This window comes from Protobothrops mucrosquamatus, unplaced genomic scaffold (assembly GCF_001527695.2).
Source record: "Protobothrops mucrosquamatus isolate PMUCROS unplaced genomic scaffold, P.Mucros_1.0 scaffold3680, whole genome shotgun sequence".
Classification (NCBI taxonomy): domain Eukaryota; kingdom Metazoa; phylum Chordata; class Lepidosauria; order Squamata; family Viperidae; genus Protobothrops; species Protobothrops mucrosquamatus.
The window spans coordinates 34,145-51,379 of record NW_015389637.1 but is presented as its reverse complement, the minus strand read 5'-3'; positions in this window follow the sequence as shown (position 1 = coordinate 51,379).

Here is a 17,235-nt window from a genome sequence, read left to right as displayed (position 1 = left end):
AAGGTTTAAATTTAGATGCAAAACTAAACGGATACTGCCTTTCCAGGAGTGAGGGGAGAGAAGAGAGAGCAAGGCAGAATCGGTTATGCACCCTGTTTTTTGCCTTTCTCGTTATTTCTCAATTTTCCACTTCCTCTTCTTACTACATCTTTTTTCCGGTAAAAGCTTTTGATCTAGTATTTTTCCGTAGTTTTCTGGGTCTCTCTTCTTTAATCCAACAAGCAAAAGAGGAGGCTATTTACCAGTTTAAAGTATCAAAGCAACGTTAAGGCCACATTCCAGAACCATAATCCAATAGGTGAGGCATAAGGCTTTTAGCAAGCCACCTTTTAATTGTCTCAGATAGTATACAAATATTTTAAAGATGGGTGAGGTGGGGTAGAGAAACCTCTACATTTTGGCATGGCAATATTAATTGCCTTTGGTTGCAGATGTTTATATTTGCAAATCCTGTAAATTGGTGTTCTATAAACTCCTTTTAGGTCACAAGTGAGTAGCCTTTCTCAGTTTGGTGTCTTCCAGTTTTGTTGATTTATAGCTCTCATAATTCCTCACCAGCACTGCAAAAGGTCATGCTATGTGAATTGTAATCACACATATCAGGAGGGTGCCAGATTGGGAAAGACTAACTTTAAAGAGACAGAGGGAGACATGCCAAGTTATGTTTAATACCCTCTGCACCTCTGCCAAATGTCCACGCCAGCAAATCAGCTTCCAGAATGGAATCAGAGGAAAGCCAGAACTTTTTCTCTTGCCTGTCCAGCCCTAACAAAGTTTTCCACTGGTTTAATAAATAATGTAACCTCTATGTTTTCTTCCTTGCTTGTCTGATTGAAAAAGAAAAAGGCAGTATTGTTTAAAAAGTATTTGCTGAACTGTTGAGTCTGAATCATTACAATTCTGTTTAGTGGTGGCACTTTAATCGCATCTTAGGAAATAGCTACCTTTCCCACAAAGAAAATAGGCTAATTAAAGTCATTTCTGCATTTAAAGCAACACTCCGTTTTTTTAGGTCAATAAATTACTTGTGATTTATTGTCTCAATGATGGACGGGTGGCATTAGGGCCAATCAGAAGACGGAGTGGCAAGAGGGTTATTTAACCTTGCCTCAAACTTAAAGGAATCTCAAATGGGGGTATTGGCTATTCTATATTTTAATATATTCACATTAAGTCTCACACTTTTAAAATACTATGTTTTGTTTTCATGTATGCATCATTTAACACAGGGGTAGTCAACCTTGGCTCCTTTATGACTCGTGGACTTCAACTCCCAGAATTCCTCAGCCAGCCATGCTGGCTCAGGAATTCTGGGAGTTGAAGTCCACGAGTCATAAAAGAGCCAAGGTTGACTACCCCTGATTTAACATATAAAAATAAAAATAATGGCTATGGGTGCTAAGCAGGAAGTAGATATTTCCGTAGTTCTCGTAACATTTAATGGCATGCAAACAGAAGTAGTTGAGGTGTGTGTGTGTGTGCTTTTAGTCATTCCTGCAGCTGACTTTCTGACAAATATGTCTCTGATTTCAACGGTACAGGAGAATTTTCACTGATGCAGTTGTATGTGCAGTTCCTCTGAGGTTTTATTTTGTTTAAATCCAAACAGCCTCTGAGGGAAAAGTTTTAAATCCTAAGATTCTCCAGCAGACTAAAAAAGGGCAAAGGAGGATTCCAGGATGAGAAGAGAAGGTCACTAAATAAATAAGTACTATCAATATAGATAGGAAATCAAAAAACAATTCTCCGTTGAGGATTAAGCCTCTCACAGGAGGAAATGATAAATATCTCCTTCTGCAGTTGCTTCCAAATGAAACATCTCAGTGTTTCTTTTTATTACAAAAGAACATAAGCAATGCTAGAAAAATAGAGCAGGATCTTTTCTGTCAGGTTGAGCCTAGTCTTACCGCAGATATCTATGCTCCACAGATAATGATACTTGCAAGGAAAGAAAAGGGGTGTTCTTTTTTCCCAAAATACTTTATATGGTATCAGGAAAATGGTGAATATGAAAGCATTATGTAGGTAGATACTATTTCTTCCCATAGACTCTTTTACTAAACCTCAGCACACAAACACAAAGAAGCAGAAATGGAACAGCTGTGAAATAAAGCCACTTCAGTTGAGCAATCTTGTCTGCCCTCATGGTCTGATTTTTGATTACTGTATCAACTTTAGCCTATTTACTTAGAGGAGCACAATTCTTAATTTTATTTTATTGGGCTCCTGCATGCCAGCCCTTTTGAAGTTGATATCTCAGTTATATTAGTCTTCAAGCCTTCTGAAGTCTATTAGTTATGTAATCTAACAGAATAACAGAGCTGGAAGGGACCTTAAAGGTCTTCTAAACCTTTGCTAAAGCAGGAGACTATATCAGGGGTCTTCAACCTTGGCCCTTTTATAACTTGTGGACTTCAACTCCCAGAATTCCTCAGCCAGCGTGGGCACAAGGCATAAAAGGGCCAAGTTTGAAGACCCCTGCTCTATATCATGTCCGACAAATGGCTGTCCAAACTCTTAAAAACCTCCATTGATGGAGCACTCAAAACTTCTGGAGGCATGCAGTTCCACTGATTGTTCTCACTGCCAGGAAATTTCTCCTTGCTCTAGGTTGGATTTCTTTTTGATTAGTTTCCATCCATTGCTTCTCGTCCTGCCTTCAGATGCTTTAGAGAATAGGTTGACTCCCTTTTCTTTATGGCAACCCCTTAGATATTGGGAGATATTGGTGACTGCTATCATGTCACTCCTTGTCCTTCTCTTCATTAGATTTATTGTATTTAAGCAATGAAAAAAATAATCAGCATATCAGCAAGTTTGCAGCTGGGTTTTTCTCCCATACTGTTAACCATGTTTGCAAATAGATGGGAGAGAGGGAAATGAATTTTGATTTTAGGAAGAAAACGCTGAACTTTTTTTGGGGGGGGGATGGAGTGTCTGCTTGAACCAGGAATAGGGCAAAGGGGAATGAGACCATCAAGTGGCCATTAAGCTGAAGCATTAAGGAAAAGAAATCTAGTTTTGCTCCTTTTTCAAGTACATCAATGTGGAACAAGAAACAAAGCTAACTCCAAGCAAACCAATATTATGAGATCCAGTAGTTCCAGAGATGGCTTCAAACTGGTTTACAGTTATCAGTAGATGTGGCCTTAAAGTTAAGTTAGACAGGTTATCAAAGGAAATATCAAAGGGACATGGGTGTATAGTGGCCCAGTCATTATATTGGAGATACAGGAATAGACTCTGAAATTCAGAAACTGCATAGTTTATGTGAAAATGTGATTTGTTCTATATTTAAACCAGTGTGAAAAAGAGAATATGGAATTTCTTTTTCCTTGCATAAACCTTTCAGGAAATCACAATGATGATTAAGACTGAAGAGGTTTTTTTCCTAAATTCCTTAATGTACTTTCATATTCTTCCATTATGTTTTTACACAATAAGTCAAATCATTCTAAATTTGTTACAAAAGAAACCTGCAAACACTCACAAACACATTGCTGTTTAACTTTACATGATCATGTTTATTTGGGGTAAAAGTATAAAAATGTACCATGAGCTCAACTGGCATGTTTCTGAAATAGTATATTTGAAGATCAAAAAGTCATACTACATTGGATAAGGTTTTGAGCAAGGGTATACCAGCTGCTATCTTGAGATCTGCTATCTCCTACGGTTCTGAATTGTTGCCAAGAAAAGTCGCCATTGCCATGAAGTCACCAGGTTCAAGCTTAACTAAGAGGAACCTCACTTTTATAGATGCAGCAACAGAAAAAAGTTTTGCATTTTTCAGTTTAATGAACTCAGAAGCTGACATCCTGTTTTGATCTGAGTGTTGTAAGTTTCTAACCCTTCTCAGATAATCCCAGCAGGAAATGAATATAGGCTGTTCGTGGCATGAGACATTTGCTTTTTGACCCACAGATTGGATAAGGGCATCTTAAAAAACTTACTTGCTCTCTGGGAATTTATCTGAAGAAAATAAGGCTAGTAGAGATGCTTTTGAAAATTTTGCTGCTTTTGAGCAACTGCTTTTAAATACATTTGAACATAATAAATCTACACTATAGAGAGCATTGACAGATTCCTAAAGGTAATTTTGAAGGAACCAGATTACTTATAACAGAAAGCTGTCCTCCAAAAAAATACATTGTTTGTATAAAGTCTGTTCTCACCCAATTTAGTGTCCTAAAAAGCGTATTACTTCCTCCTGTTAAAGAGGAACTCTGAATACATACTGTGGGAATTCACCCCCCCCCAAAAGAAGGAAATATTAAAAGGGCAGAATATTATATTTCCTCAGAGGATCTTAAAAAGGCAGAAAAGCATGCCCAGTTTTTCTTAATAGTCTCAAGCCTCCCTCCCCCACGCAGAAACCAGCTCTGTAGAAATGCAGATATCATAATCCTTTCAGAAAGACTGGCACCTGGAAGTTTAGAGCTGATGGGATTAGAAAGACAAAGATCCCTAGAGTCAACAATCTCTCACACCAAAAAATCCAACATAGGACATAGTCATCAGCCACACCCCGGGGAAGCAGGATATGACCTTTGGAACATAATAGGATTAACCCACTACCATCAGAATACCAGAAAGGCACACTCAAACTCAGGTCAAAGTTCATGTTACAGGAACAACTCCAAACAAAAGCTCAAGAAGGTATAAAACCCACCACTCCCTACTATATGTAGTCAGCTTTCAGAGAGCCACGCTTCTGTCTGGCTTTGCTCTTCAATAAACTCTAACCTTCTTTCTAAAGCAATCTCCATTTGCTTATTCCCAGCTTGGACTGGACCATGATGAAGATTTTTCTTTCCTCAGTACTGTAGTCTCTTCTTCAATCTCACTGCTTCTTTTGGCTCTGTTGAGACTGCAATTTTCAGAATTTATAGCCAGCAACATGTTTGGCTGTACTCACTGCATATGTGGGAACATATCTAATTTTTCAGTTGAATAATGTTTGTTCAACTAATTATGAAAGAAGATGAAATGTTTGCTATAGATGATTACAATGGTGATACAAACTCCTAAATATTAAATAAAGCTTAAATATTAAGCTTTCAGACAAGAGTGTATTAGAGTTCAATTTTATCTGCCAAATAATTGCAAAAAGCTATTTGAAAAGGTTATTTAACCTCTATCATATGCACAGAACTTGTCCAACTGACCATAAATAGAATAGTGATCAGACAGGCATAGACATTAATGAATTGACACTTAAAGAATGTATAAGTCTCTGCTATAGCATTTCCTAGGGGAAAAAATCTAAAACACTGATTGTGGGAGAAACAGACAAGTTGCACTTTTCTGTAGAGCAGATAAGAAAAACTCAAGTAAAAGATGGGCAAGTGGAAAGATGGAAACACCAAACATCAAATAATTCATCCAATGGATATGGCACAGATACAATCTACAGCTATATTGCATAATGGAATATTAAGACCAGGACAAGAACAATAGTATCTGAAAGAAGACAGATGTTGTCTATGATGGAATATTGCTGTCACACTCCAGGGCTGGACTGCCTCAACTCAAAAAGGAAACAGATTATCCAGAGAGAAGCTTGGTTTTCCATTAAAGGACTGATATCTGGACAGCAGAAAGAGATTAGTCAGATAGGGTTGGCATCCTTCAGGACACAGGATTAGCCACAGCAGAGTAACTTTGGTAGGCAATGTAACAGCATATATTGTGCAATGGCCATGAAATCTATATCACCTATAGAAGGGCAAATGTACATTTCTATTTCTCTAAGGAAAATAGATGTGTTGTAGTTTATTTTATTTCAAAGCTTCATTTGGCTTTAAATGTTGCTCAAGAAAGCTTAGAACTGCTTGAAAAGTAGGAAAGATAATAGAGGAAACCCAATATAAAATACGTAAATTGAAGTGAAAAAGAAAGAAAATGTAATAAATGTTAGGTGTATGTAGATATTTACTCTCCACTATACTGAAAAGGAAATACCCAGGTGAAGAAGGTGAAACAGTATCAGTGAGACACTGACATCATGGACCACTGTTCTGCCCTTTGCAGGGATTATCAGGAAAGGATGTCTTATCATGCTCACACATGAACATAAAAACAAATGTTCTGTTTGGTAGATATGAATCCTTTAATGCGGATTGCTTAAATATTTGAAAGCAGCAATACCATATTCCTTACTGGTTTTAAAGGTTATGTTTTCTTTTGCTCTGCTATTTTTGGTCATAATAAAGTTTTAACAGTAACCCCGAAACACTCAAAACTTTTCTTTCAAAAATCTTCCTATTAGATTCACATTGTCTGAGTGGGAAGGGTAGGGATGGGGGCAATTCCACGATCATTTATACAATCTCTGAGTAATGGATATGTATGTCTATTCTTCAGTAACAGGGAAAATGTGGTCCTTAACCACAGATAATTGTTCAACAGTGACAGAGAATAGAAGGTCTTTGAAATTCTGTATTTATTTAACTTTTCAGTTCATTTTTTCTTCTTCTGGTCACTGACTTTGTTCCTCTCATGGAAAGTAACTAACTCTTTCCTCTCCTGTTCCCCCCCCCCCCTGCAAGTACTTTTCTAATGGGAAGCCAGGTAAAACTTGTCAGGTACTGTACACCACAATTGTTCAGCATACAGTATTCTGTATCAACGCTACCTTTTCGAAATCCAAACTATGGAAATAGCACCCTCTTGTGATAGTGGAGTGGAAGAGATTATGCAAGATAAAGTTATTAGGTAATATTGCTGATGAAAATATGTACAGTGGTTTTGACATACCTACTACCTAATCTAATAATATAATATCTAATAATGGAGCATCGCTCCAGAAAAGTAAAAATCTGATCACAATTTTTTTTTAAAAATGAGAAGCTATTAATAGATGTTAAAACTAGATCTATTATTTAATTTAATTAATTTAAACTAATTGATTTAAATGATGACCAATTTTACAGAATCAAAAATCTGTTAAAATTTCATAAGCCATTTAGTACAAACCCCTGCATGAGGCAGGAAAATCCATGCCTCTTAGTGATGACTGCTTGTCTGATCATTTTCTAGAATTCTTTAGATCTGCAGAAAATCATTTTTACTGTTGAATTATTTTTGCAGTTAGGTCACTCAAGTTCATTAAGTTCACTGTTGTCCTTTGGGACAGCAGAAAACAAAGAATACACATTACACTATAAAGCAAGAACGTAGTTTGACTGGTTTGGGCTTAACATGTGGTATTCACACAGCCACTGTAATTTATAACTATGACTTATGGCATGGACAGGCAAACCAGAATGCACCCATGCCTTCCCAAGCATGCTGTGGAAGATTTGGGATGTCCCATATTGTACTTCCAGCAAATTTTCTTTTTTTATATAAATATTTTATTGATTTTTCTATTTTCAAAAACAAGTGCTCCATAAACAATGTGGTGACTGAGTCCAGTAATAATTCGGTGATGCATATACGTTTTTCCAACTAAGTCCAATGTTACACCTGCCAATACATCCTCTCTTTTTCTGGTATAACAATTTTTTGCATTAGGCAAATACAATTCTTAGTATTGTTAGAAAACATACAATTGCATATCAACATTTATTACATTTTTCTAATCATATCAATAATATCAGTTTAAAATATATTTCCTAGCCAAAGCATATCTTAATTGCATTTGCATTCAATTTCCATATATTTAATCCATGTCCTATTTTTGCTTTTCCCCCCCAATTTTAATTCCCCATTCATGTTCAAAGTATCCAATCATTAATAAGTTCAAAAAAAATTATATTTGGGCAACCCAAAGAATCCCTTATTCAAAGTTCTTAACATATTCTTATTTCCCTATTCATACCAAGATATAATATTCTGATTACAAATTCCTAACTGTCTAGTTATAATAATACTTCTATTTCTAACAATCTATTCTTAACCATATTCAAACCTCTAATCAATAATATAGCATCCCCTCTAATAGGTCAAAGCTTCTATTTCCTTCAATCTTACTCTAGCTTTCTTTCTTTGCCAACTATTTTCCAAGTTAGTGCAGTTAGGTCATGAAAAAATTCTTCCTCTACTTTTGTATATATTATTTGGAACAAGAAAAACAATTTAGTCAAAATGCTTTTAGAAGAGCTAGCCCATTGATATTCTTCTCTGGTTCCCTACAGTTCTGTTAACGACTTTATCTTCCATTCCATCAGCTCTCCTTTCTTATCATCCTTCCAGCAAATTTTCCATTGGCAGTTTAAGGATCATATAATAATTGAAGAGTCTTAAGGCCAAAAGTACCTATTTTATCCCTCTAGTGACATTGTAAAGTTTGTCTTTTCTTTAGCAGCCCACAAGAAGGATAAGAAATCATTGCCCTCACTTTTTATAGCTTAGGGTGATGTTTGACTCTAGTTGTCATTTAACAAACACAGGCCCCAGGCCACCCCAACCCAGCTGGGAGAACCCCCAGCACATGCACAGGAAACAGTGAGTGCTCGGGGGCTGGTGGTGCGCAGCAGCAGCAGCAGCAGCAGCAGCAGCTCATTTGCCTCACCCCGCCTTGCCCTATCACGCCCAGCTATGCCCCGCTTTGCCGGGCCTCTCCTCTTCTTATCCGCCTCTGCTTTGCTGGGCCACATCTCACCACGCCTCATCCCACTTTGATGGGTGTCTTGTCTCCTCGCTCGGGCCATGGAGTTCTGTCAGCCTCATGGCCCAGGGCTCGAGGTGCAGCCATCCTTGATGGGGTGGCTCACATGTTGGCGGCCACCGGCAGTTCTAGGCTGCGGGTCTGCATGTGGCATGAGTGCTGCGTTTCCCTCTCCGGCCCTACCACATGGCGGATAGGACGACTGGGAGCCAGCACCTGCCAATGCTCGGCTTGTGCCACCATGCACTCCCATCTCCCTGCCTTTCGTCCCACAGGCCGGGTCCTATCCGCCGGGCAGCATGGAGTGAGGAAGAAAGGAAGGAAAGAAGGAAGGAAGGAAGGAAGGAAGGAAGGAAGGAAGGAAGGAAGGAAGGAAGAAAGGAAGGAAGGAAGGAGATGGGAATGAGAAAGAGGGAGGTGGGGAAGGAGGGAAATAGGAAGGAAGAGAAGGAAAGAGATGGTAATGAGAAAGAGGGAAGCAGGGAAGGAGGGAGGGAAACAGGAAGGAAGGAGATGGGAATGAGAAGGAGGGAGGCAGGGAAGGAAGGAGGGTAGGGATGGAGAAAGGAAGGAAAGGAAGGAAGGAAGGAAGGAAGGAAGGAGATTGGAATGAGACGGAGGGAGGGTCTAAGGGAAGTTCTGCCTTAGCACTTGGCCACTGGCAGCCCTGCTGCCCTTTTGCCATTCACTTGCCCCCTCCTCCTGGCTTATTCTAGGGGTCTCCTATCCTATTGCTAAGGATGCTTTGGTTACAAAGCCGCGTCTCCTTGCATGGAGAGGGAATGGGCCTCCCTCTGACTCACACACTTTGCCCTCCTGCACCCACCATGAGCAACCTGGCCAAGGAGAGCGAGCACAGCAGCAGCAGTCTTGAGGAGGAGGTAAGCGCAGCTGGGTGCCCCCTTGCGGAAGTGGGGCTGCGCTAGGCAGGGCTGTGGGGTCCCAGTGCTGCAGGAATTCGAGGGTCTGGGCTGGGTGCCTGACCTCCACTGTCCAGGGCTCCAGGCAGCCTGCACCACTGTCCAGGGGCCCCCCACATGGTCTGAGAGGAACGGTGAGGCTCCTCCAGTGGACCATGCCCTGGTGCTCGCCCTGGTCCCACCCCCCCTCCGCCGGAGACCCTCAGATCTATCCCAGTCCTGCCCAGGCCCACAGGGGCCCCTGACACAAGTGACGTCGAGCTGGCCACACTCATCCAGTAGACTACGCCCACCTGTCACACCCAGTCAGTAGGCTGCACCCACCCTGGCCATACTCACCCCCTTCCCGAGGGCAACCATAATGCTGATGCGGTCCTCAATGAAATTGAGTTTGACACCCCTCGTCTATAGAGATAATACAACAGGAACAGAGAGGCGGGAAAAGCAAGTGGAATGGCCCTACTTGTAAAGAACTGATAATTGGCTCAACTTTCATTGCTTGTCATCTTATTCTTGAAAGATAGAGTTTTCCATGATCAGCGGGCTTCCCTTCAGTCTACAGTCTCAAACTATCTTAGGATGTTTTCTTGCCTCCTGCTACACATATGCTTATCTAAAAAAAGAGAAAAGAACAATGGGGGGGGATTTATTCAGCACAACCACTTTAAATTAAATTCATACAGTTGATCACTTTCCTAGGAATAGAACCCACTCCAAAATCAATAGGATTTATTGATACTAAGACTACAGTGTAATCAGCTTGCTTTCTGACCTCAAAATTCAATGCCCCAAGCTACAACTAAGTCTTTGGAAGGTTATTTTTAAAATAAAAACAAAAAAACCCTAAAGATTTGAGAATTGCATCCATGTAGTTTCTTGGCAATGTTAGAACAAACCTCCTGAAGATAGTTTCACCATCAGCCTTGGAATCTCTGGTGTTCTCCATCAAAGTACTAACCAGTTCTAACACAAAATAGGCGTTACACAGATGTAAATTCCAGTATATTTTATTATCCACTGGTATACTCTAAATAGCACTCACTATAACACTTCAGACAAATGCTTAGTTTTAAAAGGCATTTGTTTCACTTTTCCACTATGGAAGTTGCCAAAAATATTCTAATTAATCTTTCTTGCTAGGCTGAACTCCCCAAATGTACCAATGAACTATATTTAAAAGTTATAGTAGGTAGGCACAAACCAAACATACCACTTTCCCCTCATGTTTTTGTGTGAATCAGATAAACCAGGTTATGCATTTTGCTTTAGAATGGTTTTATTTACGTTAATACTTATGATTAGCTGATTAGCAGTTCATTGAATCATAAACTACACAAACTGTTCTTATAGCACACAGGCTAACATCAATTGGCTAGGTCAGGGGTAGGCAACCTCGGCTCTTTTATGACTCATGGACTTCAACTCCCAGAATTCCTGAGCCAGCATAGCTGACTCAGGAATTCTGGGAGTTGAAGTCCATGAGTCATAAAAGAGCCGAGGTTGCCTACCCCTGGGCTAGGTTATACAACAATGTGTCATTAAAACATAATTACTTGTGCTTGTCAGCATGCTAAACCATACAACCATATAGCTCTACGAAGACACATATATATCCAGTCAAACAGGAAAAATACTTTATCGCTTCCTCCTTATTTACCTAGCCACACGTTTCGTTTACTGAAATTTAAGGCGTATTATTATTGGTGGACAGCAGTATAATCCCGCCCACAACATGTAGCTATGCCCACAATGTTTTCCGCCCTTAGTTAGGTCTTACTGGTTAAAAAAGGGGGATGATCTGATCTGCCATTGGATGAAAATCTTAGCAACTTGAACTTTCAGGAGCAGGCAGCTACATTATTGGATGCGGTGAAGGAGGGCGGGACTGCCTAGCTTTTTAAGTGCCCAGTTTCCCCTATCCCGAAAAGGGATCTTTTCCAAAAGCGTCCGTGAAGGACGTAAGATGTGGCGGCTGGTATGGTTGCTGGCGGGAGTGACTGCAATTCCCCCGCACCAGGAGACGGCACGGGTCGCCCGCTTCGTGGCCCATGCGTGTGACTGGGGCGCGCTGGCCACGATCTCCACGCAGGATCCTCCGATGCGGGGCCAGCCCTTCGCCAATGTGTTTTCCGTCAGCGATGGGCCGGTGGGAAAAGGTAGTGGGGTCCCTTATATGTACCTGACGGAGCTGGAGATCTCAGTGCATGACTTGAAGGTGAGCGGTGGCCGACAGCTTCGTCCTGGGTACGTTGCCTTTGAAGGCAGTGCCCGGCTGGTTTAGGAAAAGGTCTCTGCGATTTGAGGTTCTAATGCAGGGGTAGTCAACCTTGGCTCTTTTATGACTCGTGGACTTCAATTCCCAGAATTCCTGAGCCAGCCATGCAACTGGATGAACTATTTCTTCTGTAATAGTAGTAAATTGCTGCTGTTGTAAATTAAGTGTAAGAAGAACCATTTACTATGATTATCAGCATGGGTGGACTTACAGTATGATGCTAATTGGTTGTTACAGCAGAGGATGAGCAGTTGTTTGTTCATCTCTAATATTAGGTATTATAGTACAATTATAATAATTTAAACCTATTCTGTATGGTGCTTAAGCTAGCTGTTTAAGCATCATTCCAGAAAAGAGACATGGATCACCAAAAAGAACAAAATTGTGCAGAATTGCGTAATATTTCAAACTACACATGTACGGGTTTAGAAACATTGGCTGTAATTTAGATACATCTCACCATAGCGGGAACATTGCACCAAGAGTTCAGTCTGTCTTCTGGACACAAACAGCTGCAGTGCAGTTCAAATTCTCCTTAACATTTGCCTTCAACTGGATTTGAAATGGGCAAGTCTTCAAATGAAGAACATGTTCAGATGAAGGACATACTCAGTAGTTGTGACTTCTAGTGTCCTTTCTAGAACCATGGTCAGGGGTAGGCAACCTTGGCTCTTTTATGACTCGTGGACTTCAACTCCATGCTGGCTCAGGAATTCTGGGAGTTGAAGTCCACGAGTCATAAAAGAGCCAAGGTTGACTACCCCTGTTCTAATGTGTGGCCAGGCATGGTCGTAAAAGAAGAAAATGCAGATTCCACCGTCAGCATTTTCGGTCAGTTTTTAGGGAAATTTGCACTTATAACTAACTTACGAGGAAGCTTAGACTCGTCAGGTTACCAAAAATGATTTAAACGTACCGAGTTTGTTTTTTTCAGAACTAGTTTTTCCTCTGTATTGCAGGTTACGCTTTCCACTTTTGAGATTAAGCTATGATGAGTTGTGGTCACATTAAATTAATCTTGTTGTTTTCTGTGGTTATGAGAACATAGTTTTAAAGACCGCTCCATATGTACGTATTGACCTTTTGATGCAAAAAGAGTCATGAATTATTTTTCAGCATAAAATAACAGATTTTTATGTGATGTCCTGAATGTTCTATTTAGTACATACTGTACATGCTTCTGTGGTTTAGCTAACAAGCCTTTTGGCATGAGAATTACGATGTAAAGATTTGACAATAATAATCCAATCTCCAAGATGAGCAGGAATTCCATACCAGCTGTCTGGCTTAAGGCTGAGTTAGATATAGTATGAAAAACTGGATGGGATTTTGTTTCACTTTTTCATATTGGAGTCTGGAATGGAATGTAATTATTCTAGTGGCAATAATTTTTCCTTCAATTTAAGTAGCAACGCCTATTTTCTCAAAATGGCTAGTTGTCTTGCAAGAACAAAAGAAAGATGATCTGGTGTATTTTATCCTGTATGATAAACAGCAGATTCTGATGGCAATTCTAAATTTTTAAATTGGACAAATGCAAAGATATTATGAAAAAGTGCACAAATATGGGTAAGATTTGTGAAAAGGACCTTGGAATTATAGTTGTTCACAATAAAACAGACTGAATTTTAGGCTGTACAAAATAGAAATATAATTGGAAAACCTGAAGCAATAGTTTTACTATGTATTAAAGTCAATAGCATATACTTTCATCTTGCCTTCAATATTTAGTCAACTGCCATAGTGTTCCAATTATGCTAAGCCATATTTTTAAGCAGTGTTTTTTGAGTGAATTGTAATAGGTAGATTTGTGCATTATATTAGACCACAGAAGTCACTTTATATTTTATAATAAGGTATGGATTCATTTAATTATTAATGCAATGTGTGAATAAAGACAGCTACTGTGATATTTGTGTAGAGAGGGGTCATTGTTACTATTATCATGGCTGAGTATTAAAAATACATGTTCTGCTTCCAAGCAGTGAAGTTTTAGGGATGTCGATGCTTAAAAAGGATTAGAAAGAAGATCAACGTTTCTGTGATAGGATAATTTGTACTCACATATAAGCTGAACATTCACACCATTAGGTTTTCGCCAATCATATTTCTTACAGAACCTGGGCATAGGATTTCAAGTCCATTTCCAAAAAAGATTGTTTAAAATGATAACCTTAACTGGCCCATTCTTTTAACCTAGTATGGGAAATTGTCAATCTGTAAGGGACTTAGCTAGCTGTTACTAGAGTCTTTTATCTTACATTTGACAAGCCATTCTCTAGAGTTTCTTTCAGTTCTTTCTTGGTAGCTCAAAACTCTGATGAGTTTATTTCAAGTTTTTTGGCCTCACTCTTATCCATTCTTCTTTGTCTTTCATCATCTTCTAAAATAATAGTGTAACTGGAAGTGTAGGCGTGTGCTTAAATATAGATGTCAAGCCATATTATACTTAAGTGTAGGTGCATTTTTCTTAATTTACTGCTGTGATCAGCATATTTGAATAAATGACACTGGGAGTCAGGTAATATATATATTTAATAAACTATTATTAAACCTTGCTGTCAAGCAAAATCAAGCTTTTAATAGCGAGTGCCACACAAAGTGCACTAACCAAATAGGTGGTAAAAAAATAGGGGAACTCAGGCACCACACAGGTTATATAGAAAGTAAACACAGGGTCAGTCATAAAGGACTCAAATGTCTATACACCAATGCACAGAGTATGAACAGCAAACAGGGTGAACTAGAAATTCAGGTTAATGAGGGCAGATATGATATTGTTGCCATTACGGAAACATGGGATGAAACCCACAAATGGAACACACAGTTAGAGGGATTTAAATTATTTAAAAGAAACAGACCAAATAAAAGAGGAGGTGGAGTTGCTCTCTATATAAGAAATAACTACATCTCTACAGAAATAGAACACAACAATGATGAAAACTGTCTTGAATGCATTTGGGTCAATATAAAAGGGGGGGGGGAATGACATTGCCATAGGTGTATACTATAGGCCACCCAACCAAACAGAGGAAATTTGCTACTTAGCTAACTAAGGTATGTAGGAAGCACATCACAATAATAATGGGGGATTTTAATTACCCTGACATCAACTGGGAGACAAACTCTGCACCAAATGGAAGATCAAACAGATTCCTGACAAACCTAGCAGACAACTTTGTCTCCCAAAAAGTAGAGAAGGGAACTAGGGGATTAGCCATATTGGATCTAATTCTCACTAACAGAGATAAAATGATAGAAGGAGTTAAAGCCACGGGAACCTTGGGAGGAAGTGATGCAATATTGGAATTCAACATTATGGAAGCACAAGCAATAGAACACAGTCAAACTAGAGTCTTGGACTTTAAGAGAGCTAATTTCAATAAATTTAGAGAGGGCTTGGGAAGGATTCCATGGATGAGAATCCTCAAGGGGAAAACAACTCAAGAAGCTTGGGAAATTTTGAAAAGTGAGATAATAAAAGCCCAGTCTAGCACAATACCAGCAAAGAAGAAAAATAACAGCTCTCAAAAGAAACCAGCATGGCTGTATAAAAAACCCTCTGATAAATTGAAAGATAAAAAGGACAATTATAAAAAGTGGAAAGAGGGGCACATAACTAAGGCAGAATATCAGCAAATAGCCTGAGCCTGCAAAAATGAAGTGAGGAAAGCTAAGGCTCAAAATGAATTAAGGCTTGCAACAAAAGTAAAAAATAACAAAAGAAGCTTCCTTCAACATGTAAAAAACAAGAAAAAAGTGAAGGAAATGATTGGTCCATTAGTGGGGGAAAGTGGCAAGAAGGTGACAAGCAATAGGGAGAAAGCAGAACTATTTAACTAGTTTTTTTGCATCTGTCTTTACACAAAGGGAAAAAACAGACCAACCTATCAAAAATAGTGCCATAAAAAACAGAATAGAAACACAAGTTAATAGGCGAGAAAATGGTAAGTGAGCACCTGTCCAGCCTAGACGAGTTCAAATCACCAGGACCAGATGGATTACACACCAAGGTTCTCAAGGAACTGGCAGATGTGATATCAGAACCACTAAACTATATTTTTCAAAGATCCTGGAGCACTGGGGAACTACCAGAGAACCAGAAAAGAGCTGATGTAGTTCCCATCTTCAAAAAAAGGGGAAAAATGGATCGAGGAAATTACAGACTTATCAGCCTGACCTCAATACCTGGGAAGATTCTGGAAAAGATAATCAATCAACGAATCAGCGAACACCTAGAGGCAAACACATGCCTGAAGATGGCGGGTGGCTCCGGGTAGCTCCGTAGTAGCGGAGCCTGAAAAAAACAGCAGATGGGAGATTCAGAGGTCCCTGGAGGTCCGGAGACCCTTCCCTGGGTGACCCCTCCTCCCGGGATTGGAATTCGGGACGCGAGGAGACGCGGGGACGCGGGGACACCACACTGATCGGGTATGTGTCCGGCTGGCCTTCCCGGTCTTTTCCGGCCGCGGCGGCCCCTTCGGCGGCCTCTTCGGCGACCCACTCTTCGGCGACCCACTCGGCCCCGGCGGCTCTCTTCGGAGGCCTCGGTGGCCCTCTCCAGCGACCCTCTCCGGTGGCTCCGGTGGCCCTCCCCAACGGCTTTTTAGCGGCCCGTTCCAGCGGCCCTTCCCGGTGGCTTCAGCGGCCCCCTCCAGCGGCCCTCTCCGGCGGCCTCAGCGGNTAATAATAATAATAATAATAATAATAATAATAATAATAATAATAATAATAATAATAATAATAATAATAATAATAATAATAATAATAATAATTTAATTTGTACCCCGCCCTTCTCCTCATAGGACTCAGGGCGGCTAACAGCCTCATAAAAACCACAATACAATACAATAACATCTATATTAAAAACCGAATTAAAAGGAGATATTTAAGAAGGCTTATAACAGAAAGCTGTCCTCCAAAAAAATACATTGTTTGTATAAAGTCTGTTCTCACCCAATTTAGTGTCCTAAAAAGCGTATTACTTCCTCCTGTTAAAGAGGAACTCTGAATACATACTGTGGGAATTCACCCCCCCCAAAAGAAGGAAATATTAAAAGGGCAGAATATTATATTTCCTCAGAGGATCTTAAAAAGGCAGAAAAGCATGCCCAGTTTTTCTTAATAGTCTCAAGCCTCCCTCCCCCACGCAGAAACCAGCTCTGTAGAAATGCAGATATCATAATCCTTTCAGAAAGACTGGCACCTGGAAGTTTAGAGCTGATGGGATTAGAAAGACAAAGATCCCTAGAATCAACAATCTCTCACACCAAAAAATCCAACATAGGACATAGTCATCAGCCACACCCCGGGGAAGCAGGATATGACCTTTGGAACATAATAGGATTAACCCACTACCATCAGAATACCAGAAAGGCACACTCAAACTCAGGTCAAAGTTCATGTTACAGGAACAACTCCAAACA